The sequence below is a fragment of the Stenella coeruleoalba genome (assembly GCF_951394435.1).
Source record: "Stenella coeruleoalba genome assembly, chromosome: 10".
Lineage (NCBI taxonomy): Eukaryota > Metazoa > Chordata > Mammalia > Artiodactyla > Delphinidae > Stenella > Stenella coeruleoalba.
The window spans coordinates 14,556,866-14,583,806 of NC_137156.1; the positions used below are offsets into that span (position 1 = coordinate 14,556,866).

Sequence of the window (26,941 nt, forward strand, 5' to 3'; positions counted from 1 at the left end):
AAAACTCTTAGAGGAAAACATAGGAAGAAGACTCTTTGACATAAATCCCAGCAAGATCTTTTTTGATTCACCTCCTAGAGTAATGGAAATAAAAGCAAAAATCAACAAATGGGACCTAATGAAACTTCAAAGCTTTATCACAGCAAAGGAAACCATAAACAATACGAAAAGACAACCCTCAGAAGGGGAGGAAATATTTGCAGACGAATTAAGGGACAAAGGATTAATCTCCAAAATGTATAAACAGCTCATGCAGCTCAATATGAAAAAAACAACCCAATCCAAAAATGGGCAGAAGACCTAAATAGACATTTCTCCAAAGAAGACATACAGATGGCTAAGAAGCCCATGAAAAGCTGCTCAACATGACTAATTATTAGAGAAATGCAAATCAAAACTACAGTGAGGTATCACCTCACATCAATTAGAATGGGCATTGTCAGAAAATCAAGAACAACAAATGCTGGAGAGGGTGTGGAGAAAAGGGAGCCCTCTTGCACTGTTGGTGGAATGTAAATTGATACAGCCACTATGGAGAACAGAATGGAGGTTCCTTTAAAAACTAAAAATAGAATTATCATATGATCCAGCAATCCCACTACTGGGCATATACCCAGAGAAAACCATAATTCAAAAAGACACATGCACCCCAATGTTCACTGCAACACTATTTACAATAGCCAGGTCATGGAAGCCACCTAAATGCCCATCGACAGATGAATGGATAAAGAAGTTGTGGTATATATATACAATGGAATTTTACTCAGCCATAAAAGGAACAAGATTGGGTCATTTGTTGAGATGTGGATGGATCTAAAGACTGTCATACAGAGTGAAGTAAGTCAGAAAGAGAAAAACAAATACCGTATATTAATGCATATATGTGGAACGTAGAAAAGTGGTACAGATGAACCGGTTTGCAGGGCAGAAATTGAGACACAGATGTAGAGAGCAAACGTATGGACACCATGGGCGGAAAGCGACGGGGTGGTGGGGGTGGTGGTGTGATGAATTGGGTGATTGGGATTTACATGTATACACTGATGTGTATAAAATTGATGACTAATAAGAACCTGCTGTTTAAAAAAATAAAATTAAATTAAAAATAAAAAAAAGAAGTAGAGGAATTGATGGTGATGTGAGAATTTTTATCGTAAGCAAAGAGCAGTGTGCATTTTGCCATTTATTTGTTTGTTTATTTTTAACATCTTTATTGGAGTATAATTGCTTTACAATGGTGTGTTAGTTTCTGCTGTATAACAAAGTGAATCAGCTATACATATACATACATCCCCTTATCCCCTCCCTCTTGCGTCTCCCTCCCACCCTCCCTATCCCACCCCTCTAGGTGGTCACAAAGCACCGAGCTGATCTCCCTGTGCTATGCGGCTGCTCCCCACTAGCTATCTATTTTACATTTGGTAGTGCATATATGTCCATGCCACTCTCTCACTTTGTGCCAGTTTACCCTTCCCTCTCCCTGTGTCCTCAAATCCATTCTCTACCTCTGCATCTTTATTCCTGTCCTGCCCCTAGGTTCATCAGAACAATTTTTTTTTTTAGATTCCATATATATGTGTTAGCATACAGTATTTATTTTTCTCCTTCTGACTTACTTCACTCTGTATGACAGACTCTAGGTCCATCCACCTCACTAGAAATAACTGAGTTTTGTTTCTTTTTATGGCTGAGTAATATTCCATTGTATATATGTGCCACATCTTCTTTATCCATTCATCTGTGGGTGGACACTTAGGTTGCTTCCATGTCCTGGTATTGTAAATAGAGCTGCAATGAACAGTGTGGTACATGACTCTTTGAATTATGGTTTTGTCAGGATATATGCCCAGTAGTGGGATTGCTGGGTCGTGTGGTGGTTCTATTTTTAGTTTCTTAAGGATCCTCCATACTGTTCTCCATAGTGGCTGTATCAGTTTACATTCCCACCAGCAGTGCAAGAGGTTTCCTTTTCTCCACACCCTCCCCAGCATTTATTGTTTGTAGATTTTCTGATGATGGATTTTGCCATTTACTGAGTTGGGGAGGATTATAGGAGGAACAGTATTACCAGGGTGATCAGGTGCTCAGATTTGGATATATTCCTTTTGAAATGCCTTCTAGAAATCCTAAGTGATGGAGACATCAAGTAGGAAGTTGTACATGTAAATCTGGAGGTCAGAGGAGAATTCCAGATATATAAATCTGTAGATATTTATCTGGGGTCATCAATTTATAGATGATATGTAAAGCCTTGAGACTAGATGAGATTGAAGGTGTGAATGTAGATAGAGGAAAGAAGTCCCAGGAGTGATTCCTGGGATACTGTATCATTTAGAGATTGAAAGGTAAGGAATCTTCTCAGGGGAGAAACCAAGAAGTGGTAGCCATGAAGGGAGGAGATGAATCCAGAGAGTGTGACATCCTGGAGGCAAATAAGAAAATATCTCAGGGGACAGGAGAGTCTAGCTGTGTTAAGAACTATTGACATCCTAATTAGGATAAGGACTAAATATTAACTCAGGGTTTTGTAACTTGTAGGTCACCGATAATCTTATAGTTTTTAAACTTTCATATGTGGTAGGGGTAAAATATAAAAATGGGATGAGATAAATTGAAGAAAGTGAGTATAGACAATTTCTTTTTTAGGTTTTACTGCTAAAAGGAGAGAAATTCGGTGATAATAAAAGTGAAGTGGGAATTTCTGGCTCCCACTTGGGATGCAGAATACTGGAAAGAGACCATTCTTACTCTCACCACAACAAAAAGGCAGTTAATTGTTGAATTCACAACTTTTCTTGAACTATCAGAGAGCTTACGTCTCAGGACAAACAAACAATTTAAAATATAAGGTAAGACTGGTGTTTCTAAATAGAAATGGAATGCAACAAGCACTTGCTTTCCTGTAGCAGATATTGGATTTCATTCAACTGTGCAAGAAAGTTTTAGCTAAAAAGTTTAATAAATTCTAAAGGGTGAATGTTGGCTAGCATGAGAGTATGGAAACTGTGAGAACCATAGACATAAGGGTTGTTCAGAAACACTTGCATCCTCTTCTCCATGGGTACTCATGAGAAAGACTGAGGGGCAAGGCTTTCTTGCAGTGCAGGCCCTCTGGAGAGGAACAGCAGCATTGCAGGAAGATGTAATGCCCTTCTTTCCTATTTTTCCTACTGATCAAAAATCTCCAGCTTCTGTGAGAAGGGTACCAAACTCTATTGCCTTCAGGCCACAGTTAAAAACCCATTGCAGCTGGAAAAAGGGAACAACAACAACAACAAAATATTCTATCCCTTAGTGGGGCAAGAAAATGCCCTGGGCCCAGATCATTAGAAATCTCCTGCTACTGGTTGGAGGGGTGGGGATAGTAAGAAGTCTCCACCTCTGAGACCCAGTGACACAGCATCTGTCAAAGACCGAAGCTAAACCAGAACAACAGAAAACATCTCCCTGTTTCCACCACCTGGCTACCAAGCACTGAGTAACAAGTATTGGTGGTCTACAGCTGGGAGAGGGGTATAAGCATGTGAAGAGACCCTCTCTGAAGTGCAAGTGCAAATAAAAGACCTGGAGCTGTGGGTAGAACAAACACTGAGGAAAACCCTCTGATGAATCAACTCCTACCCTAAGCGTAAGATAACACTAAAGGAATTTGAAGCCTGTCATGCACTAGGAATAACCACAGCACAATAAATCCCCAAAGCAACTCAATTCTTGACTAGGTTGACTCACAGCATGCTAGAGACCTAGCAAAGGAAACAGTGTGGCCATTTGCAGGAATACATACTATTTATCCAACCCTGTACACAAGAGATGTTTGGCTTAGTCTACAAAAGATGTTTGGCTTTCAAACAAAACAACACACCAAAAGCAAAAACCAAAATAACAGACAATCAGGAGGTGAAGTTAACAAAACCAGACTCAAGTTATGCCCAATTGTTGAAACTATCAGTTAGGGAATTTAAAATATTTATGATTAATACTATAAAGGCAAGAGTGGGAAAGGTGAACAGCATGAATGAACAGATGGAGAATTACAACCCAGAGACAGAAATCATAAAAAAATCAAATGGAAGTGCTAGAAAATTTTCAAAAAACATGGTAACAGGAAAGAAGAATGTCTTTGATGGGCTCATCCATAGATTTGATAAAACTAAGGAAATAAACAGCAAATTTGAAGATAGTTCAATAGAAATTACCCAAACTAAAACACAAAAAGAAAAAAGAGTAAAACAAAGGAACAAGAGGCTTCAAGAGCTGTGGGACAGTATCAAAAGGTCTGATATGCATATAATTAGAATCCATAAAGAAAAAGAGAAAGTGTACAGGACAGAAGAAACATTAAAGATAAAATGACCAAGACTTTTCCAAAATTAATGAAAGACACAAAAATTATAGATCCAGGGGGCTCAGAAAACACCCAGCTAAATAGTACTCTTCCCTGAAAACATTCCTAGGCAATTTTCATTCAAACTGCTGAAAATCAAAGAGAAAGAGAAAGTACTCAGAGAAAAAAGAAACATTTATACAGAAGAGCAAAGAAAAGAATTACTATAGAATTATCTTTTAAAAACTATGGAATCTAGATGACGATTGACATCTTTAACATGCTAAATTAAAAACAAACTTTCAACCAGCAATTTGAAACCTAGGGAAAATATATTTCAAAAATTAAGGAAAAATAAACACTTTTTTTTCAGATGAGCAAAATATGAGAAAATTCATTGTAGCAGACTACAAGAAATGTTCAAGAAAGGACTTCAGGCAGAGGAATGTAATATCATACAGAAACCTGGATTTACACGAAGGAATGAAGAGTATAAGAAATGGCATATTTGAGGTAAATGTAAATTTTTCTTCGTTTTAATTGTTCTCTACACAAAAAGAGGACTATCAATGTGTTGTGTATTTATATCACAAAACTAAAATGTGTGACAATTTAGGATTTTGGAGTATAATGTTCTAAGGTCTTTACACAATACGTGAAACAGTGTACCATTCAAAGATAGACTCTTTTACATTAAAGATATATATTGTAAACCCTAGGGCAGCAGTCCCCAACCTTTTTGGCACCAGCGATCGGTTTCATGGAAGACAATTTTTCCACGGATGGAGCAGGGGGATGGTTCAGGTGGTAATGTGAGTGATGGGGAGCGGCAGATGAAGCTTCGCTTGCTTGTCCGCTGCTCACCTCCTGCTGTGCGGCCCAGTTCTTAGGCCATGGACTGCTACCGCTACCAGTCCATGGCCTGGGGGTTGGGTACTCCTGCCCTAGCACAACCAGCAAAAAACTACAAACAATAAGCTGATAGTGGAGACAAAATAGAAAATAAAAATGCCTAACCTAAAAGGTAGCAGAAAAAAATAGTTTTCCTGTTATTCCTTCATGCCTTTTTGTAATCTATTCCAAACAGGAAAGAGTATTGTTTTTAATTTACCATTTTAATAGTTCTTAAGTGTACAGTTCACTAAAGCAACACTCCAGAATGTTTTTTGTTTGTTTTTTTTTTTTTTTTGCGGTACGCGGGCCTCTCACTGTTGTGGCCTCTCCCGTTGCGGAGCACAGGCTCCGGACGCGCAGGCTCAGCGGCCATGGCTCACGGGCCCAGCGGCTCTGCGGCATGTGGGATCTTCCCGGACCGGGGCACGAACCCGTGTCCCCTGCATCGGCAGGCGGACTCTCAACCACTGCGCCACCAGGGAAGCCCCCAGAACGTTTTTTTATCTTGAAAAACTGAAATTCTATACCCATTAAACTACCACTCCTCATTCCCTTCTCCTCCAGCCCCTGGCACCCACCATGCCATTGTCTGTCTCTATGAATTTGACTTCTCTGGGTACCTCATGTAAGTGAAATCGTACAATGTTTGTCTTTTTATGACTGGCTTATTTCACTTAGCATGAGGTCCTCAAGGTTCTTCCATGTTGTAACATGGGGAATGAAGGATTTCCTTCCTTTTAAAGGCTGAATAATATTCCATTGTATGTATATACCACGTTTTGTTTATTTACTCATTTGTTGATGGGCACTTGGGTTCCTTCCACCAACATGGGTGCATAAATATCTCTTTGAGACCCTGATTTGGATTCTGTAGGGTATATACCCAGAAGTGCTGGATTATATGATAATTCATATAATTTTTTTTGAGGAACCTCCATACTGTTTCCCACAGCAGCTGTACCATCTTACATTCTCACCAACAGTGCACAAGGGTTCTAATTTCTTCACGTCCTCGCCAGTGCTTATTTTGTTGTTTTTTTTTAAATAGCCAAATAACAGGTGTGATGTGGTAGCTCATTGTGGTTTCGATTTACTTTTCCTTAATGATTAGTGATGCTGTGTGTCCTTTCATGTGCTTACTGACCATTTGTTTATCTTTTTTGGAGAAATGTCTATTCAAGTCCTTTGCCCATTTTTAATAGACTTGTTTGTTTTTTGTTGTTGAATTGTAAGAATTCTTTACATATTCTGGATATTAACTCCTTATCAGATATATGATTTGCAAATATATTCTTCCATTCTGTGGGTTGCCTTTCACTCTGTTGATTGTATCCTTTGATGTAACCATGACTTTTTGAATTCAAAATAGCTTATTTTTATCCCAACTAAACTTCATGGCTTTGCATGTTTTCATCCCTGCCTAGAATGCCCGCCTACCTTCCTCTGTTTGGATAACTCCAGTGCACCCTCAAAGAGAGTATATTTTAATAAGCATGTAAGCCTTGTCCATTCTATACTTTTAAACTGCATTCTGCGTTCCAGGTTCTCCGTTTGTGACTGTTCAGCAACATCTTAAACTGTTGTATTTGCCCTGACTACACTTTATTGTGTTGACCTCTTTTGTTTCCTCTTAGTACCAAACTCCTCCCTGAATCAGAGCCTTCACATTTGATGTTCTTTCTATTAGGAGTGCTCTTTCTCAACCTCTTTATCTGCCAAATTCTCATCACCCTTCAAGTTTAAATTTACATGTTAATTTCCTCAGGGAAGTTTTCCTTCACCCTAGAGACTTAAATCAAGTTAAAGTTTTAAATAGTTCCTCACGACTCTATAATTGTCCTTCAAAACATTTATTAAAATTGTAATTATTTATTATTTTAGGGTCTCTTGAGAATGACATCTGCCTAATTCTGACCATTCTAATTATTTATTTTTTTCTTAATCTTAATTTTTTTGAGTTCTTTTTGATGTGGACCATTTTTAAAGTCTTTATTGAATATGTTACAATATTGCTTCTGTCTTTTGTTTTGGTTTTTTGGCCCTGAGGCATGTGGGATCTTAGCTCCCCAACCAGGGATCGAACCCTCATCCCCTGCATTGGAAAGTGAAGTCTTAACCACTGAACTGCTAGGAAAGTCCCCCTTAATCTTAATTTTTAATCTTAATAAAAGTAAGGATCTTGTCTCTCTTGTTTATCACTTATATCCCAGTGCCTTGCACAGTGCCTGACATAGAGTAGGAGACCAGTTTATAGAATAAATGAATGAAGTACAAAGACGTAAAGAAAAGAAGCATTTTGCTTAAGATGTAGGGGAAACAGCAGTTGAAAAGCACTGATATAATTATGAAAAAAAAGCAGCATATAGTATAAGTGTTTGCTAGATAGGAATTTAGAAAGCAGTCTATTATTTACAAAGGAGGAAACTGAGCCAATTAAGTCATTGCTTGTGACTTAATTCTGTTGTCACACATCTAATAAGTAACAGAATGAAGCAGGCTGAGATTCCATCATTATAAGTACTGTGCTCTTTACAATACACGATTCAGCTTTTATAGCTCCCCAAAATGCTAAATGGTAATGAAGTAAATGGACTTGTATTAAGTCGATCATTTGCACAGGAGTATGGACAAGGTCATCCTGAAATGGACCCCAAGTCAATTTAGCTAGGTGTTCTAGAAGTTCTAGTAGCTTCTGATGTCAATTTTAAAGGTGAGTTCTGTGTGAGTCCTCTTCCTCTAATGGCTTTCTAACTCATAACTTTATCCATAAATTTTACATCACTTTATATTTGCTGCCAGGCTGCTCTCTGCATCAACGGGTTTTTAATATGTATTATCTACTTAGTAAATATGTGCTTCCTTTAATTGTTTCTAATTTGCACTGCTCAGGGAAGAAAGGTTTAGAGAAGCAATCTGGGAGTGTGGAATGAGCATAGGTCTTGCATCTTGGGTTTGAATTCTGACTCTGCCCTCCAAACCTTAGTTCTCTCATCTCTGAAATACAGGGGTAATAACACCTACATCCTAACATAGGTGAAATGAATTAATGTATGTAAAGGCATGACAAATAGAAAAGTAATCATTTAATATTAGTTTCATTCTCAGCCTAGTCTTTATAGATTTGGTGAACTAATCATTTCACTAATGTATCTGTTATGATTCTAGATTTTGATAATGAATCTTTCAACTCAACCTTTACAAATGGCAGAGTCTGAAATTCTTGAGTTCCTGTCTTCACAATGGCACCTGCCTTTATATTTCTGACCATCATAATTGTTATTTTTTGGTCTTCTCTACTTCTGATGTACCCTTATAATATCTTAATCAATATTCCAGGTGTGGGCCACCAAAGTTTAATAGAAGGTAGGTTAAAGTTTCTCAGTGTATACCTGTTGATGATTGATTGTTATAAATATTAAGAAAGAACTTTTCATAAAATTGATAAACTAGGAATTCATCCATTTTTTTCTTAGGTATTTACTGATCATCTCTTTTGTACATAAATTATAGTCGCCCAATTTAGCAAATATAAATACAGGATGCCCAGTTAACTAGCTGTCTTGTATTTTAGTTGGCAACCCTACCATAGATACGAGATAGTCTCGGTATAAGAATAAAAGATTAAGATCTGGTTTCTCTCTAAGGAATTTTTTTTTTTTTAAGTTAAGGATATAGGCATGGACTTAGATAGGTAACCAGGTGATACATGGAAAGAAAGGGTTGCAAGTGGATGGTATATAAGTTCCTAGGGCTGCCATAACAAGGGACTCCAAAATTGATGGCTTGATATTACAGAAATTTATTTTCTTACAGTTCTGGAGGCTAGAAGTCTGAATTCAGAGTGTTAGCATGTTTGTTCTTTCTGAGCGACTCTGAGGGAGAGTCAGTTCCGTGCCTCTCTCTTCTAGCTTCTGGTGATTGCCAGCAATCCTTGACACTCCTTGGTTTGCAGATGCATCACTCCATTTTCTGCCTCAGTCTATACATGGTATTCTCCCTGTATATCTCTTTTCCTCTCCTTATAAGGACACCGATACTATTGGATGAGGGACCACTTAATTACCTCATTTTAACTTGATTACATCTGCAAAGACCCTATTTCAAAATAAGGTCATGTTAAAAAGCACCAGAAGTTAGGATTTCAACATATCTTTTTGGAGGACACAATTCAACCCAAACAGACGGTGTGGATATTGAATGCCATAGAGTTCAGAAAACGAATTATCTGTTTTGGATGGAATGATGAAAAAGGCCCACAGTAGTGTCAAGAATTAATTGAGCTTGACTTTGAAGGGTGGGGAGACCTTGTTGGAGAGGAGGAAAAGGGCTGGAAGTGGATGATGAATAAGAGAATAGTGAAGGGACTCATCTTCAAGGAAAGGAAGATATTTGCTGTAATTTACTAAGGATAATCACAATCATGCTGCAAGCTCTGAGAAAAGCAACAATAATTAAACTTCCTCAGCTCAGAGAAGCAACAGTGTCTTTACAAGACAGATTTTGTTGGTGTCCAAGTTTCCTTTCATGTCTAAAATTCAAATTGCTCAGTGTTAATTAGGTTTTGGCACCAACCCCAGAGATACTAGAGGGACAAGCCTGGGAAACTACTATAGGCAACCTTTGTATCCCTGAAGAAGGCACTAAGCCAGTTATACTGGAACCAACTTGGAGATTATATTTTAAATAAAATATTTATGTAAAATAAGGTGTAAACTGTAAGCAATCAATACATTCTCACTGTAGTTAGAATGCTATTTACTCAATAAATGGTCAATCTTTCTGACTTTTTAGGAGTTATCTGTATAGCAAAGTTGGTCTGGATGAAACAAAGACCAGAACAAAGGCTTTATGAGCTTTATTGATTGTATGAGAAGCCAGTGTAGAAGCATGCTAAGCCGGTTCTGTGTTTTTGTGAATGTGTACCGTATCATGGCACACCATAGAATGTACCATATTTCTATATAGACTGAAGGTTTTAGACCTGGATTTCCAAATTCTTGAAGGAAACAGGTGAAAATCAAGTTAAATAGCAATTCACAGAAGAAATAGAAGATTAAAGGGACAAGCCAGAAGAAATGCAGGCAGTGGGCTATTTACTCTTTTTCTGTTCCTTTGATGGGGACTTTTCTGGATATGTGTATAATTTCTCACATTTTCCCTGCTATAATTAGTCAATTAAGTTTATGTGAAGCTCTTTTTTTTTAAAAAAATGTCAGTTACCTTAGAACTTAGTAAATTACTGAAATGCTACAGGGCTAGGGTTTTCTTTTGGTTTTGTTTCAAAAATTCATTTGAAAAGAAAGGGGAAATCTAATAATTGGGATGAGCTCTTGCTTATTCGTTTTTAAGTTACCTTTTCCCCTTGTTGCTGCCCTTTTTAGTCACTAAAGAAGGAAGTGCAAATACAGGGATGGACAGTGAAAGGAACCTCTTGAATCACTGTGTTACTTACAGTTCTGTGATATTTGCTGCCAACAGAGATTTGGGTTTGTAAGGCTAATAACCACAGATCTACGTATGTTACGTTGTCAGTTGTTCAGATAAACTACCACAAGGCTGGGGTCTTGGAGACTGAAACGGTCAGATGTACTCAGTGAGAAAATAAGGATGTGCCTGCTTTCCCTTCAATATATCATTGTTTACAAAATTAATTTTTAATAAAAGTGAACATAAATATTTTATTCAATTTATATTGTTGAATCTATGTAGAGCTTAGTGCAAGAGTTAATCAATCAATCAATCAATTATGATTAACAAGAAAACTAGATCCAGTTGCATACCTCGTCCATAATCTGCAATTTATATCAGAAAAGCTTCTGCTGTCTTGGTTCTTTCCAGGCATTGGTAAATCTGACTCAGCAGAACTCCAGGAACTCTGTGATCCCCTGCACTTTGGCTGCTGACAAAGCCCCTGGAGCCTTTCTTCTGCCAGACACCTTTATTTAAATAATCCTCATTCTGGAAAGAATGTTTTCCATGCTTACCACTTATCAAGTGAAAGGCAGCATTTGTCTTTCTAACTTTTAAGGATCTCCCCAGGTTCCTTTCTTAATTCCAACGTTACTAGCTTGTGTTAAAATTCTACATCCCCAGGTTATTTGTGATAGATACGCACATAGCTGGGGTCCTTATCTGCACAAAAAGGAATAGCAGCTCAGGATTAAAAAAAATCCTCCTTTCCCCTATGGGACTAAAAAAATCTTTTTTATTTTAGAACATCTTAAAAACATATAAAGGAGAAGGGAAAACAACCCAGAGTATCACCACTTAAAGGCAACTGTTATCAGTATTTTAGTTTATATTCTTCCAGTCTTGCTGCTTCCTGCATATTTTATTTTGTAAACTAGTTGCATTTGTATTCTCTCTAAAATAGTGTGTGTGTGATTTTTTTTTAAGCTAAAGCTTTTCATCAGAGGTGGTATAGCAAGGTCATGAATGCAAGAATGTGAAGACAGAGTGTGAGAGTTCCAATTCTTATTCCTCTGTTTTTGCAAACTCAAGGAAGTGATTCAGCTTCTTCAAATCTTAGTTCCCTCATCCATAAAATAATCTTGGGATAAACATCTTTGTGTGAAAAGGTTTTTCTGTAGTTCAGTATATTTTCTGAATTATCTCAATTCCAAAAAGTAGTATGACTGGGTCAAGTAGGGTGAACATACTGTAAAAATTTCTTTCCAAAGGTGTTGTAGCTGTTGAAGTTTCCATCAGCATGGTATAAACCGGGAGGGATAATCATAAATCATGGTTTTAAGCTTCTCTAACCTTTAGGATGGTTTGTTGTGTCACCGTAGAAAACCAATACAGTGAATTAATACAGAGGAAACACAAGCTCTTTGGTTTGAAATACTCCTTCTTTAAAAATTAGCAGCCATTAAACATTGGAGCTGTCACGGATAGCTTTTTTCAAAGTGGAAATACAGTCATAGAAGACAACATTCCAAATTAACTGATGAGAATGGAGAGGTGAGAAGCAATTAAGAAATGAACAGGATGTAAAATTTAACATGGGGTTGGTGGTAGAGAGAATTAAAAGAGACCTGGTAAAATGGCCATTAAGAATCAGTTTGGTACAGTATGCAAGTCAAGGGTTGAGGTGACTTGGGGATTTGTGGAGTCTAAAAGATAGGGTGTTTTGAAAGGACAAATTAAGGGTTAATTGACTTTTTGCCTTGAATGCCTATTCCCCTATAGATGGATGGATCTTTGTTTGGGTCTCATATAGTATGGGGGGGCCAATATCGGAGGGCAGTGTTGATATATTTCACATACATTGATTTTGTATTTGGGTAATTTAGTAACATAATGTCTATGTATTTCTGTGCTAATGGTGTTTTTAAAAAGTATTATCTTTGTGAGCTTTGGGATGGGTACTAACTCCAGATTTCATTTTGTTATTTAATTTGCAAATACATATAAGTAATTGGAATTTAAGATTATACACTAGAGCTACATAGGATGTAGCAGAATTTAATTGACTTAAAATACACTAAATGACAATACGAAGAACATTCATTTTATTTAGTATTTTATAGTCACTGTTTATCTTTTTGGTAGCCCCCTAACTATACTGAGTTTATGAATATTTCTGAGGAAGGTGGATTGACAAGTTTATGGAGAAGAAATTCTCTTGAAATGCTGCTAATGAAACCATCAGCCAATGTTCTAGACAATTGAGAGGCCAGATCCAACTCCCTTGAGCTTTCTTTTGAGGGATGAGATCTCAATATAAAAATTAGTATTGAGAGACTTTTACTTTTGACATTGGATATATTACCACTTTCTTTCCACTTCCAGTTTGCAATCAAAGTCATGTGTTGCTCCATTGCAGACTGTTTATTTTTTAGAAGGGTTAAGATTTTTACTACATGAACTTAATTATGTAATTACGTAACAGATCTGGTAACTGCTTCAGAGGAACCATTTTAATCTATGGGGTGCCTGAGATAGTCTTTAAAGAACATCTAATTACATAATTACGATGCCTAATAGACTAGAGTAACGGGTAGCAGGAATATCTTTGGAGCCATAAGAGAAATCTTATGGCCTTTAGGTAGGACATATAATATCAGTTATGAAAATAATCCCTCCATTATGTCATTATGTAACAGCACATAGTGGCAAAGGAGATATTAATGCTGGATATAATAAATATTACATGCATTTTGCTCTTTTGACATAAATGACTTTCTTTAATTTAAAGAAATATGTAAAATCAATTGAAGATATCTTTATCCTGTGAGAAAGAAAAAACTATGGTATTTTAGATACAGAATGACAGTGACATTTGAAAGAAAAATTTTAAAAGATTGTAAATATATCAAGTTAGTTACAGAAGCATGCATATTAATTTCAAAACTACAAAAAAGCAGTTAAAATTTCAAAGACAGACAATTTAAAATAGTATATTCATATATTTGAATCTGGCATACTATTCTTCCTGAGTAGTAATGAAAAAAAAATCAGGAATAAAACAAAAACATGCCAGCACCTTCAAATACTATGATTGCTTTAGCTATATGCTGGGGGTGAAGGTTTTGTTGAAATCTGGGCAGTTCATCAGAAGAAAGGTGAATTTTAATCGAGGTTCATGTTGTTCAAACATTTTGGTGTTGGTGATATCATTCTTTAATATCTATTTAGGAATATATAAGCAAATACTAACATTTTGACTCTATTTTATATAACTGATAAAAATCTGTCTTGGTTGTTTTATGAACAAGAGGCTTTTTTGTTGTATGTTTTAAATTTAGGATACATTTTACACAAAAAGCCCAGAATCTATCAAAGTATAACATGGTTGGAGAGTCATTACCCGTTAAAAAGTTTCACACCAAAATATATCTGATGACAAAACAAACAGACAAATAAATACAGGACATGATTGACAATGGGTCCTGATACATACTAAATCTACTTTCCCTTTGCTTTCTATTATTTTTGTTTGGTCTGCATGAAAACTAATACATATGCAGGGAAAATTCTAAAACTGTCTGCCATAAGCATAGGCTTATATTCTCTGAGACCACTGGTATGTAGAGAAATAGTTGGCATCTGTAAATGAACATTTCAAATGTTTCACGGAGCCAGCAATTTTGGGAAGGTTTTTTCAACGAAATTTTGTGATAAAATTATCCAAGTTTTGGTCATGACAAATATTTAAACAGTACATTTTTAAATTCACCTAGGGACAGTTATCAAAATACGGCCAAAGTGTTTACATGCCTTTATATTATATCTTATTTTAAAAAGTCAAGTTTTGCTTGGTATGTGTAAACTCCCTATCCTTACATATCTTTTCTTCCCCCCCAAAATTTGAATGGCGTTCAAAACCCACTATGTTGGATTGAGTTCTGCACATGGGAATATTCATATTAACATCTCAAGCAAATGTAACTTCTCATTTTTGAGGCCTGAAAATATTTCCTTAACTAATAAGTATCAGTTCATTATTCAAGATGGACAGTATATATGAACTATGTTTCACATATGCTAGCCCCACCCTGTGGGGTAATACTTAATGCCCCTCTCGCTCATCAGCGTTCTCAAATAAAACACAGCAACCACAAGCACAGTGACATAGCCTGTATAGTTAAAGTCATTCTTGTACTAAATGAAAAGTAAGAATATTCTGGATATGACTATGAGGGAGTAACAGGACCAGATTTGCTTTCTCACCCTAACCAACTAAGAAACCAGACAGCATATATAAAGCAATTGTTATCAGACATTACATGGCAGATAGCACATGATTATTATCCCTGATTACAATGTAAGCTGTATGACTGCCCCAGTTTACCACCTAGAGCCTGTATACTCTCTGCTGTGCAGGGACAGAGGAAGCAGATTAAAGCCATGGAATCTCACTGAGTTTTAGAGACATTGATTGGAATTTAGGGAGGCCAAAATATTGGAGCAAAGGAAGCTCCACAAAGACAGAGCTTGAAAGATCTGCAGAGATATCCCCTTGAGTCTTTGGCAGAGTACCAATCTGCTCATGAATGAGAATAAACTATCCAAAGCTGGCAAAAGAACCACTGGAAATAAGTAGGCTGAACGATTCCTGAAGCTAACCATGGGCTGAGAGTAGTTTCTGTTTGTGTCAGATTCGTGAAGTTTCATAATAAATGAGGCATTGGGTAAAATACTTAGAAGAAAATTATCTTAGTTGTTGGGTGAAATTATCTGTAGAATAAAGGCTGCTCTGGACCTAACCTAACAAAGCTTCAAAGCAATCCTATACAGAAACAAAGTAAGACCAGGTAATCTAACTGAATCCCAGACAAAGAGGTCAACACCATTTAAAGGAATACAACAAAATCCTCCACTCCACAACATAAAATTCAATGTCCTACATACAAAAGAAAATTGAAAGGCATACAAAGATTTAGGAAAATATTACCCATAAAAAAATCAATCAGTAATTCAGACTCATAAGTAATAGAAATGATCAAATTAACAGACAAGGATGTTAAAAATAACTATTATAAATATGCTCCATATTTGCTCATTAAGGTTGAGATTGAGGAGAGCATGAACATGATGAGAAAGGTAGAAGATATAAAAGGAGTCAAATGAAACTTCTAAAAATTAAAAATAAAATGCATAGAATGAAAAATACACTGGTTTGGATTAATGTCAGATTAAACATTGCAGGAAAAAAAATACACTGGTTTGGATTAATGTCAGATTAGACATTGCAGGAAAACCTTGAAAACACAATAAAAATTTTCCAAATGAAGTAGAAAGTGGGGTGGGGGAAAGAATGAAAAAAAGAAAAAGAATAGAGCACCAGTGATCTAGGAAACTCTCAGGCAATCTAACATATGTGTAATTGGTATCCTAGAGATTAAAAAAAAAAAAAAAGGAAGAGGGGGAAAGAAACATATTTGAAGGAATGATGACCAAAATTTTTCCAAATGTGATAAAAATTAGAAATGTACAGATTGAAAAAATTCATTGTACGCAAAGTAGAGGAAACTAAGAAAAACACACCAAGGCACATCATAATTAAATTGCTGAAAACTTATAATGAAAAGAAAATTGTAAAAATAGCCAGAGAAAAAGACAAAAAGGAACAAAGATAAGAAAGACAGCTGACTTATCACTGGAGGCTACAAAAGCCAAAAGACAATGGAACAGTATCATTACAGTACTAAAGGAAAAAATAAAAGGATCTGTCTATCTGGTGGTGTTGAACTCAGTATTTGGTGACTGGGAGGATGGATTGTGGTAGATTTTATGATGCATGATCCTTCCTACCAGGGCATTATGCAACTCTATCCTGTTCAAATTAGGGGTGGCCATGTGCATGAATGTCTTGGCCAAAGAAAAGTGGTAAAAGTATGTCATATGTCACTTTAGAACAGAAACTGTAAGAATAACATGTATCTTTTCTTTTTTCCCTTGAGACAGGCAATGTTATAGATAGAGGCAGGTCCATCAGCCTGGGATATGGAATAATGATAACATGAAGCTGAGCCATAGCTGACCCACAGGTGACATGGAACGGCAACAAGAGATTTAACTTGTCATAAACCATTTTGATTTTAGAATTGTCAACACAGCCTAAGCTTGACCGTCCTAACTGATACAGGCGGCAAGATTAACTTGGGGAAACGAGGGCATATTCACAGCATGAGACTCTAGAAGAGAATACTCGCACGTCTTGCAAAGCCCTCAAATAATACAGTGCCAACTATGCAAATCTTTCTAATTTAGAAGAATGGTGATTGGTACCTTAAAGAAAGTGAAGCAGATAGCAAAGAGCTCACTTGCTAGTCCAAATTTCAAAAAGATAGAAAAAAATAAGAAGAAGAAAGAAACAGACCCAAGACAAATGTAAGAGAATGAAACCATACTGTAAAGCTTCAGAGAAGCTAGAATACCATATGAAACTTGAAAAATAGCTGAAGGCAATAGAAAGATTTGGTTAGCAAGGAGAAAAGCAACAAAACTGTAGTTTTTATGCTTTGAGTTGATGGTATAATATTAAGGGATGCATAGAAGTAAGCAGTTCTTAAAAGAACTAACTGAAAAGGCCATTAAAGACGTGGAAAAGAAAGGAAGTGTAGGATAGGTAAAGAGGGTACAGAAGTACATAACTGTGTAAAAGGAGTACAAATCCATGGTTCAGAAACACTGTATCCTAGTGCTTTTCAGGGATTATTTCACTGGGATTGCTGAATGGCTGCTGATGACCTTTGATTACGTTCTCTGTTCTTTGTTGATATATAATATAGAAATGTGATTTTTCTTATTTTGTATATTGATCGCATGGCATCGCAGAGCTCTTTAATTCCAACACATTAAATGCTTTTGAATTTTTGAACTAAGCAATATTTGTCAGCCAAAGTGATATCTTTTTTACTTCTTTGCAATTCTTATCATTTAAAAAAACATTTTGAACTGGGTATAATGTTCATTTCTCATTTTCATTTCTAAATTTTAACCTTTAAACATATTGTCCACTGTGGGATTTGTTTTTTTTTTTGACAGATATGAGATTATGGATGTTTCTTCTATTTTCAGTTTGCTAAGACTTTCTTTCCAATCACAAAGAGGTCTTAGGATATTAGACTTGCTTTTCCTATATCTATTTAGATGTTATTTTTTCTCATTTTAACAGTAAAAATGGATAGATATTCAAATTTTAATGAATACTTGCATTCTTGGTATAAATCCAGTTGGGCCGTGATGTTGTGGTGGCTGTTTCTCATACGTTAGATTTCTCATCTGTATTCAAAAGTGAAATTAGCTGGTAATTTTCTTTTCTCTTTGATTCTGTTTTCAGTATCAGGTTATGATAACTTCATAATGAATTAAGATGGATTTATTTTTAAGTTTTCTTATTCCTTAGAATAGTTTATATGAAATTTGGAATTTTATCTTTCATTGATTGATTGAAGCAACAAAAAAAATTATCCAGACTTCAATTTTTAATCTTTTTGGTATAGGTAGTTTTTTACATTTTAAATCAATGTATTTAATGATTATGGCTTTATTCCTTATTTTTTAAAATAGAGTTTGTTAACTTGAGCAGTTTTAGGTTCACAGAAAAAATGAACAGAAGGTACAGAGATTTTGTACATACACTGCCCACACACATGCACAACCTCCTTCACTATCAAAATCCCTCACAAGAGCAGTTCATTTGTTATAATCAGTAAACCTGTGTCTACACATCGTTATCACCCAAAGTCCATAGTTTGCATTAGTGTCCACTCCTGGTGTTGTATATTCTATGGGTTTTGACAAATGTATGATGGCCTTTATCTACCATTACAGTATCAATATAATGTAGTTTCACTGCCTTAAGGTTTTGGGTGGTCATAGTGTTTATTTTAACCCCAGACTTGCTTGGCTCAAATTACTGGGAGACACTGTTTTATCTTACTTGGATTTGATGATGAGACAGAACAGTGTCTTTTTATCTTTTTTTGTTAACAGGAGAAATTTTCTCCAGCCAAAGTCTTGAGCAAGGGTATATAGCCTTGTGAAGATTTAGCCTTTTTCAGTTGGGAACAGGGGGTATTTTCAAGTCACCAATTTGTATGAACTCAAATTTACCACCACATACTATTAAAACTCAAGTCTCCTAACCACTAAATTTCCTATAAATTCAGCTGTGCATTTATAAGAATGTTTGTTATGCTTACTTCCACAGAAATTCTAGTTTCTTATTTTTGGCATGGGGAAATTTCTAATCTGCCAAAATCTTGCAAATAGAAATGCTTTGGGGTCTTAAAAAGTTTCAAGATCCGAAGAAATACTTAATAATGGGGATGCATGATTTATAAAAAATAAGAAAGAAATGAAGAAAAAAGTCTTCCATGGGTTTGTGATTGATTAGCCTGTGTCAGTTCTCCAGAATATTATAAAGACACTATTAAAAGATTGGTAGGAAATACTTAAGGAAAAATCACTAGGGTTCCAATTGACTTATTAAATATAAGTTTTAAGACGAATATCATTTTTGGACAAGGTCACTCAAGTTAGAGAGTGTCAGACAATAAGGACTGTGTCTGCAACATTAGGAAACAAAGAATGATCCAAAAATTTAAAGGAATCAATGAGTGTGGGTGATGGGATTGGTACTTTGTATCTCAATTTGAGGGAGACTTTTGAAAAGAAGTCTCACGCAGTCTTACTGGATGAGCTTTCAGTGTAGCAGATGTTGGTGCCCTGTCCATATCCCCTCAGCACTCAGCATTTTGATAGCTCATTACTGCAAGCACCTGCCACTTTCTGCCTGAGGACTTATCGGTCCCCAGCAGTGTGCTTGGCCCATGTATAGGCCAGGGAGTCAGCGCCTTGTCAACAGCCCTAAGTCATTGAGAGACGAAAGTCCATGGCTCTGTAACCCAGTTTTCTCATCCCTCCACAGAGAGTCCTGTATCGGCTTCCTTGCTTCCCTTCCCTGCTTCACTTCTCACTCTCCTCCACCAGCACTCTCTGAGGAAACTTTCCGAATAAACTACCTTTCTTTAAATCCAGATTCTAAGATACGAAAATCATTTCATAAACCGTTAACAATAATTGTCGTTAATTGGTTTCTGTCAAAAGGCGTGTTTCTAATGATACCCTGTGAATGTAATTTTGCCTTATCTTTCATAATTTCATAAATAATTGAACAAAAATTTAGACATTTTCTTAACAGATTTGGAGATGACATCGTAGAGGTGCAGGAGGAGATGTAGTGAATATGTTAGATAACAGAATCGGGATCTACGTAATTTTTAATAGGCTGAAAAACAGATAAAATCTAACAAGGTTTTATATTGAGGGATTAAGATCCTCCAGTTGAGTCTTCCAAATGTGTGATATTATCATTATGTGATAATATTTTAGAGCTATTGGTTAATAGTAAAATTAAAGATAGTTAACACTGTGTGTAGCTGCTGAAAATGCAGATGTGATTTTGGGTTAGATTAATGAAGCAATATCTAGACCAAAGGAGGTGATAATTATGTTTAAGTCTGTAATAAACAGGCAATGATGTTTTGAATATCATGCTTTTCAAAGGATAGAAACAATCTAAATGCTAGAGGAGGAAGGAGGTTGAAGGCAGTTGGAAATGTTATATGGAAAACGATGAAGTAAATATGGTTGTTAGGCATCAAGAGAAGAAGAATCAGAAAACATGATAATTGTCTTTCACTGTTTAAATATCTGACTGGTGGGAAAGGAAATAGACATGCTTGAATGACCTTAAGAGTTATTCATATCTGTATAACCAGTGTCTAATCCAATGCTTGCATATCGTAGGCGCTCAGTAAATGTTGGACAAATGAAAAATTAATGGTACTGCATGTACATCTCAGTTAACTGTGCAGTTGAGAGAGGACATGTACTCTTTTCATTTTTCTGTGTTTTTCCATCCTTTTGTGTATCTCATATTTGAAGTCATTCTTTGGGTAGTGAAGTCAAGATAGAGGACCAATTTTCTGCTCTATGAAATATCTCCCAATAATAGTGATTCTGTAACTGCACACTGTAATGATTATGAGGTCGATGCCTCCTGATAAATACAGCCTCCAGTTTCCTACTCTCTTTCATATAAACTGTCCCTGAGTTTATTATCTATAGCAGTGGCAAAGGTTTGTGGTAATGTTTGCTTCAGTCTTTTGTCCTGCCTGTTATATTTTCCTTTTGTATTTCCCTTGGGTTATATCATGCTTCAATACATTTAAATCTTAATATAGCAAGTGAACTTATGACATAAGGAAATAAGCCCACTGACTTCTATTATTCCCCACCTCAAGTTTTCCCCTATTTCCCAATCATTTTATGCTTTCTTAACAGCATATTTCAGACTGAGAATCAGATGAAATTGTTTGATGAAAACTGTATAACGCATTTCTTTGTTTATGCATTTTGGAGTCCTTTTCTTATCTAGTCCAGCGAGACAAATGGTGCTTTTTACAGAGGTGGCTACCTTAAATACCTAGGTCCTTGCTCATTGTGGAGTTATGAGGAAGCTGGCATCCTGCTCTGCATCCTTCAGGTCCTGGTCTGATGGCCCTTCCTCTCAAATGTTCCTCATGACTCCCCACATTAAGCTTAGCAGTGTCTCTGATGTGCTGCATCAGACTTTGCATCCCACTGTTTGTAAAGTCTGTCTGCACATCCTACCAGACAGTAAAAGTTGCATCCTCAGCACTTAATACTGTGCCTAGAACGTAATAAGCACTCACTGACTATGTGACGAGTATTTGTTCAGAACAATACTTTTTCAAAAGGTGCTTTTGACTAAAGGAAGCTATTTCTGTTATTCTGTTTCTAATACTCTTTCTCATTTTGTTTTATATCTCAGCATAGTTGAACCTACAGTTATAACCTGTTGTATCCCTTGATTACTATGCAAATTTTCCACATGGCTTTACACTTCTCTCTGTTCCTAAGAGACTGATCCACTCACAGTATTTCAAAAGCAGATTTTGAGAAAACCTAGACTTGGAAGATGCCCCCTTTTTGTTTTGTTTTGTTTTGTTTTTGAGAGCTGTATTCAGAGGTGTAACCTTGCACAAGTCAGCTAGCTTCTATGGACCTGTCTCCTCACCCGTAAAAGAAAGGAGGACTGGATAATCCCTAAGGTGAATTCAAGAGAAAACATTCTTTAATTCTATGATTGAGAACAGTTTTCAGTAAAACCTTTGTAATTCCTTGCCCTTCCCTCCCCACCTCCTGCAAAGGCGCCCTGATCATTTTTCCTTTTCTTTGGGCCTGATTGTCTCTTCTTGTTTATGGCTGCCACTAATTTGCTCGTTTGCTTGCTGGAAAATAGCTAATTAAAACCCACTTCAGCTAACAAGCTGACTGGGACCATGCAAATGTCACTCTCTGCTGTCTGCTATTTCCGTTTGTACTTTACATCATTAGTGTTTTTTTTTCCTCCCTCTGTTATAATGAATGCAAGGATAGATTTAGCGCCCTCTTCACAGGTGTGCGCTGGTACAACGGCCACCGTCCCGGGAAAGCGCTGCCGTTTTACTGCACTTCAGCACTTTGAGTGTTATTACCCCTGACGGTTAATGGTTTCAGACTACATTGCTTGTTAGTGCTAGATTTTTGAACAGCTTCATCTATCTTTTTGTTTTTACAGTGACTGGCCGCATTAAGTATATGTATCTGAGCTATTAGTCCCGTCCGTTCATTGCATGCATTCCATTTGGTGTAGGATTCTTTTTTCCTCTGTAAAATTAGTATGTATTGTCATCCATATACTTCAACACATTGACTTTTGTTATAAGTATGCTGTCATCATTGTGCTTTCACACATTTGCTAATTTATTGTAGCTAAATTAGACCTAATATTAGCAATTTTGCAGCTGTTCCTTTAGAATATACATGGCCGTATATTTGTATGTTATTTAGTAATTATAGTCCACTGCAAAAGAAAATGGACCTTGTTCTCAAGAGGGGGAGAGGGGAAAGATGGAAAAAGGGGGTTCAATATAAACAAATTCACCTGAGAGCGAAAAAGAAAGCAAGGAAATGAGAAAAATGCATTTCAGGAAAGTTAGAAGGAGTAGATTGCAGAGAAAACAAAGAGCAGCGAATGCTTTTGTAGGATTGTGCAGTTTGAAGGGCACGTGTTTTAGGCCTGAGACTCGCAGAGAAGCAAGCATTCTCTGGGAAGGAGTTTTCACTGCTCTACTCTTCTGTTACTGTGAATATGCTACCTACTTGAATAGCCGAGCAAAGAATACCAGGGGGAAATGATGGTAGGGATTTTGTGTGAATTGCAAAGAAAAGGAGACGAGCACAGCCTGTGTGGGTGCTTTCATGAAAACATGGTATTCAGTATACTGAGGTTCAAGGCTTAAATCATTAGGTTTAAAAACATGCCTGAATAGGAGACTGTGAGGATAAGGAAATAAGAATGGTTTGGATCTTTACATTGTTCAGAATAATAAACAGCTTTAAATGCAGGTTTTCACTTTGTATCTGGAGATGATATTTGAAGGAATATGAAAAAGAGTGCCTGCAATGTGTACTCTGTGTGTGTGTGCACACGCGTGCATGTGTGTGTGTTTGTTTTGCATTTTAATTAGGTTATGAGAGTTGGACATGATACAGGCATCTAAAATTATACAATGTCAGTTTTGGTATAGTGTATGAGGCAAGATGAATGATCAACAAGATAGATCCTCCTAGGACACAAACTGCTTGGTATGAATCGTTGGGTATTTTGTAAAGCCACCTGGGTACTGTTTAATATACTGAGTTAGTAATCCATTTAATGGGACCCTCGTGGTCTAAAAGGATTCATGAGTTGTCCCAGGGTTTACGGGCCTATTCCTAGGAGGTAACTTACTAGGAGAACCTAGCTCAATAAGTACTCGTTGTTATGAAAATATTCTATGTTTTAATGGATCCAAAACATTATGTACAATGGTTAAAAACAAAACTTACAATGGCTCTGATGTCTTGACCTTGAGAATATATCCTAGGCAGGTCAGGTCTATTTTCCTAGGGGCAATATGTTACTTAGTATATTAGAGATTTGGGCGTAGCATCCCTCTTTGATATTCATATTTTCATTCCCATCAGGTCATAAGAGATAGATTTCTGTTGCTGACTGTGCCCCATTCTGACTGCCTTCTTCTGCTTCTTCCTTAGTAGGGCTGAATATCTCATTTCTCTCCTCAGTTGATCAAAGCCTGCTCTTCAGCTCTTAGAAAACAAAGCAAATTGAAAGGGCTAAAATATTTTGTAGTGTTAATCCTCACTGGGGTTTTATATTTTTATAAGGAACACTCGATTAAACTTAAAAACATGATGTTCCAGGAGTGGAATTTGAGGGAGAGTCAGTAGGTGGGGAAGCAAAAAATTTGAGGGTTTTGGAGCTTATGAAATCAACACATGTAGAGAGTTATGGATTCATAAACCTGGCTTTTTCCCTTTGAGAATATATGGGTCTTATCAGAACTTGCAAGACCATCAGTGAACCTAACCCCAACCTCATAGACCATGGGGACAATTCCAGTTGGGATTTAAGGCAATGTTGATTTAATAAATAAGGGTTGAAAGTCAGAGACAGCAAATATCCAAAAGCACCAATAGCAAGTGAAAAAAAAAAAAAGCCCATGAGGTCCTCTTCATGCCTTGGTATTGTTCCTTTCAGATCACATTGGATTGAAGCACCATGTGATATGTTCTTTGCATAAAGCATTTCTTGAGTACAGAGCTCAAGTAGAATTGAAATGACAGCAGGAGAGTGCCAGTCATTCTCTCGATAATCCTTTGCAGACTCCAGGCCCTTCACCAGCAGGGATCTACTGCTTTAGCCTACCTGCGCCCACTGGGACAGCTGATGTTGAACACTGACTCTACCACCTGTTTCGAGAATCTAAAATTGATTAAATTAAAGTCCCCCCCCCCCAGTCTACCTCCTCAGGTTCATGGAAACAGAAGACTGCTCCCACTTGACTTTTTTCTCCTAATCTCTATAGCTCCAGAGCAAGCTGCTCACCCAGATACCAGGGCAGCAGAAGATGGTTGATAAAAGCGAACAGTAGACTTTGAGATTTGCCACATTTTTTGAACGATTTGGTGGCTGCTTCTTGGGACAGATTCAGAGACAACATTTAACTCCTTGACCATTCCAGGCCGTATGGCATGTTGTGCTGTGTGGTGATCAGAGACGCTTTCAGTCATTTCTTTTAGAAGATATGGCTTTGGTTTTGGTTTGATTTCTTACTACACCAGCTTTGCCAGTTTTATTCACAGGGCATTGCCATTTTTGCTTTACATGTTTATTGGTAGTTAATTATGGAGTTTTAATTCTATGTAACTCTGGGTAGGATTAATCCACCAAATATTTATTGAGAACTACGAAGTGCCTGGCATTTGTATATCTTTCAGGCAATTATGAGATATCAAAGGCCCTTCTGGCAGAAAATTAGTCTCTGAGGTAATATTTTGTAGGCTTCGTTTCCAACCTTTAATTTTCTGCCTTCACGTGATTTACATGGGCAACATTCTCATCAGTAACCTTAGTCATTACATTCTCTGCTTCTCAATAGGAGGTGAAAATGGAGAATGGGTCAAGATATTCCACCCCAAGGTGATTCAGGATCTCTTGGGCATAGAGAACGTGGGATAGTTTAAAAAATCTCCCTCTCCCCCTGCCTCCAACTTTTCAATGTCAGGCCAGAGATTTTGATCTGTCTCTTTACAGGGTATAGCTGGTGTGTCTATTTTTTCATTTGGAGAATTATGGCACTCTAGAATGGATACAAATTAATATGTGCATCAGTAGGAATTAGCACGTTGGATATTTTAAAAGCAAGCAAATAAGTAAAACAAAAACAAACAGGATATTACCGCACACGGTTTCTAGCATGGGGAAAGCAATGTCCTGCTTGAAGAGGTCAGCCAATGGGTGCATTGTAAACTAGGCTGAAAAGTAAAAAAATAAAATCTATTGGAGTCCTGGTGAGCTGCTGCATTAGGGATTCTGTGAAGCCAGATGGAACATGGCTGCTTACTGGCTGGGGAGAAGCATCAAAACTATAGAAAAACAGTTTTCTGAAAGCTTGTGGGGCCCAGAGGTCTGACCTCATGTTTTTGCTGTAAGTCACCTCTGTTCTTAGCAGGGCACTTTGTGAGGACCTAGCTCTTGAATTTCCACATTTACTCTCTTGGGCCTATTGTCTCAAGAATTTTATGTGTGTGTGTGTGTGTGTGTGTGTGTGTGTGTGTGTGTGTGACATGTCCAAATTATGTATATGCTCATGTTAAGTAGCTAAAAATTAACTAAAAATATCCTCCTGGAGATCAATGTGCTGAAATGAAAACGCAAGCTCATATAGTACCCCCCAAATTCAGATTAATCAAAGGCTAAAAGATCAAACACTTAGGAAACTCTTTGGTCTTCAATTTCTAGATGTCTTCCAAATGTCAAGTTACAGGGTAAAATTACAACACCTTCCTTCACCCTAAGATGTTACCAGAAACGGTGCTTCTCAAACTCTTCTACTGAAGCAATCTTAAAGTGGTCTCACTGGCAGAGAAAAGAGAGCAAAGAATGGTCATCGTGGAGGGAGAAGAGGGTAGTTGTAGTCAGATACCAGCTGCTGCAGAAGAGAAAAAATATTTTTGGAGTCTAATATTTTATCTTAACAATTAATGTGAATTTTTCCATTCTGTTTAACAGTGCATTCATGGTTCTTCTAATTTTAAATGTTTTCAAAAAAATATTTGAATACAGGAAGAAGTCCCATACTTTGGTGCTTTAATGATTAAGGAATGACCTATCTGAAAAAAAACCCACCTGCATAGGCACACTTGTATCCAATTTTGGAAAAACTAACTTAATTTACCATTGGTTTTTTAAGGGAAGTCATGGGAAAAAACTAGAAAGAAGACAGATGAATGGGAAATTTTCTTAAAGATCATTGTTGTGATTGTCTTGGGAACAGAGAATATGACAGCTATTAATTTAGGACTCAGAGTGTACTCCAATAGAGGTAGTTTTATACTGGTCCACAAGATTTAATTGTAAGAGCATTTTTCTTTTCTACTATTTCAAAACTTTCTATTGCCTAGCAAATTAAATTGGTTAGCCTACCTCTTCTTCTAATCAGTGACTCTTAGAAGTAAAGAAGCTGTAGAGAAAGTTAGGTCCACGCTTTTGACATAGCAATCTTGGGAACATGGACCAATGAGGGGTAGACCCTGTTTTTGATAAAGAGCAAGAGGAGGGAGCCTGTGGAATCT

At 36.8% G+C, this 26,941-nt stretch overlaps 1 protein-coding gene across 16 annotated transcripts in view; it reads left to right on the top strand.

Annotated features, from left to right (window-relative positions):
- RNF144B (ring finger protein 144B) overlaps positions 1-26,941 on the top strand; it is an 850,456-nt gene that overhangs the window by 461,441 nt on the left and 362,074 nt on the right. For 9 of the 16 annotated variants that reach the window (XR_013830103.1, XR_013830105.1, XR_013830106.1 and 6 more), the window contains 2 exons: positions 2,647-2,849; positions 4,698-4,837. The gene's annotated coding sequence lies outside the window, so the exon portion shown is untranslated. Of the gene's footprint in view, positions 1-2,646; positions 2,850-4,697; positions 4,838-16,626; positions 16,716-26,941 lie in introns of those variants that run through there. The other 7 variants (XR_013830101.1, XR_013830102.1, XR_013830104.1 and 4 more) reach the window with 3 other exon arrangements.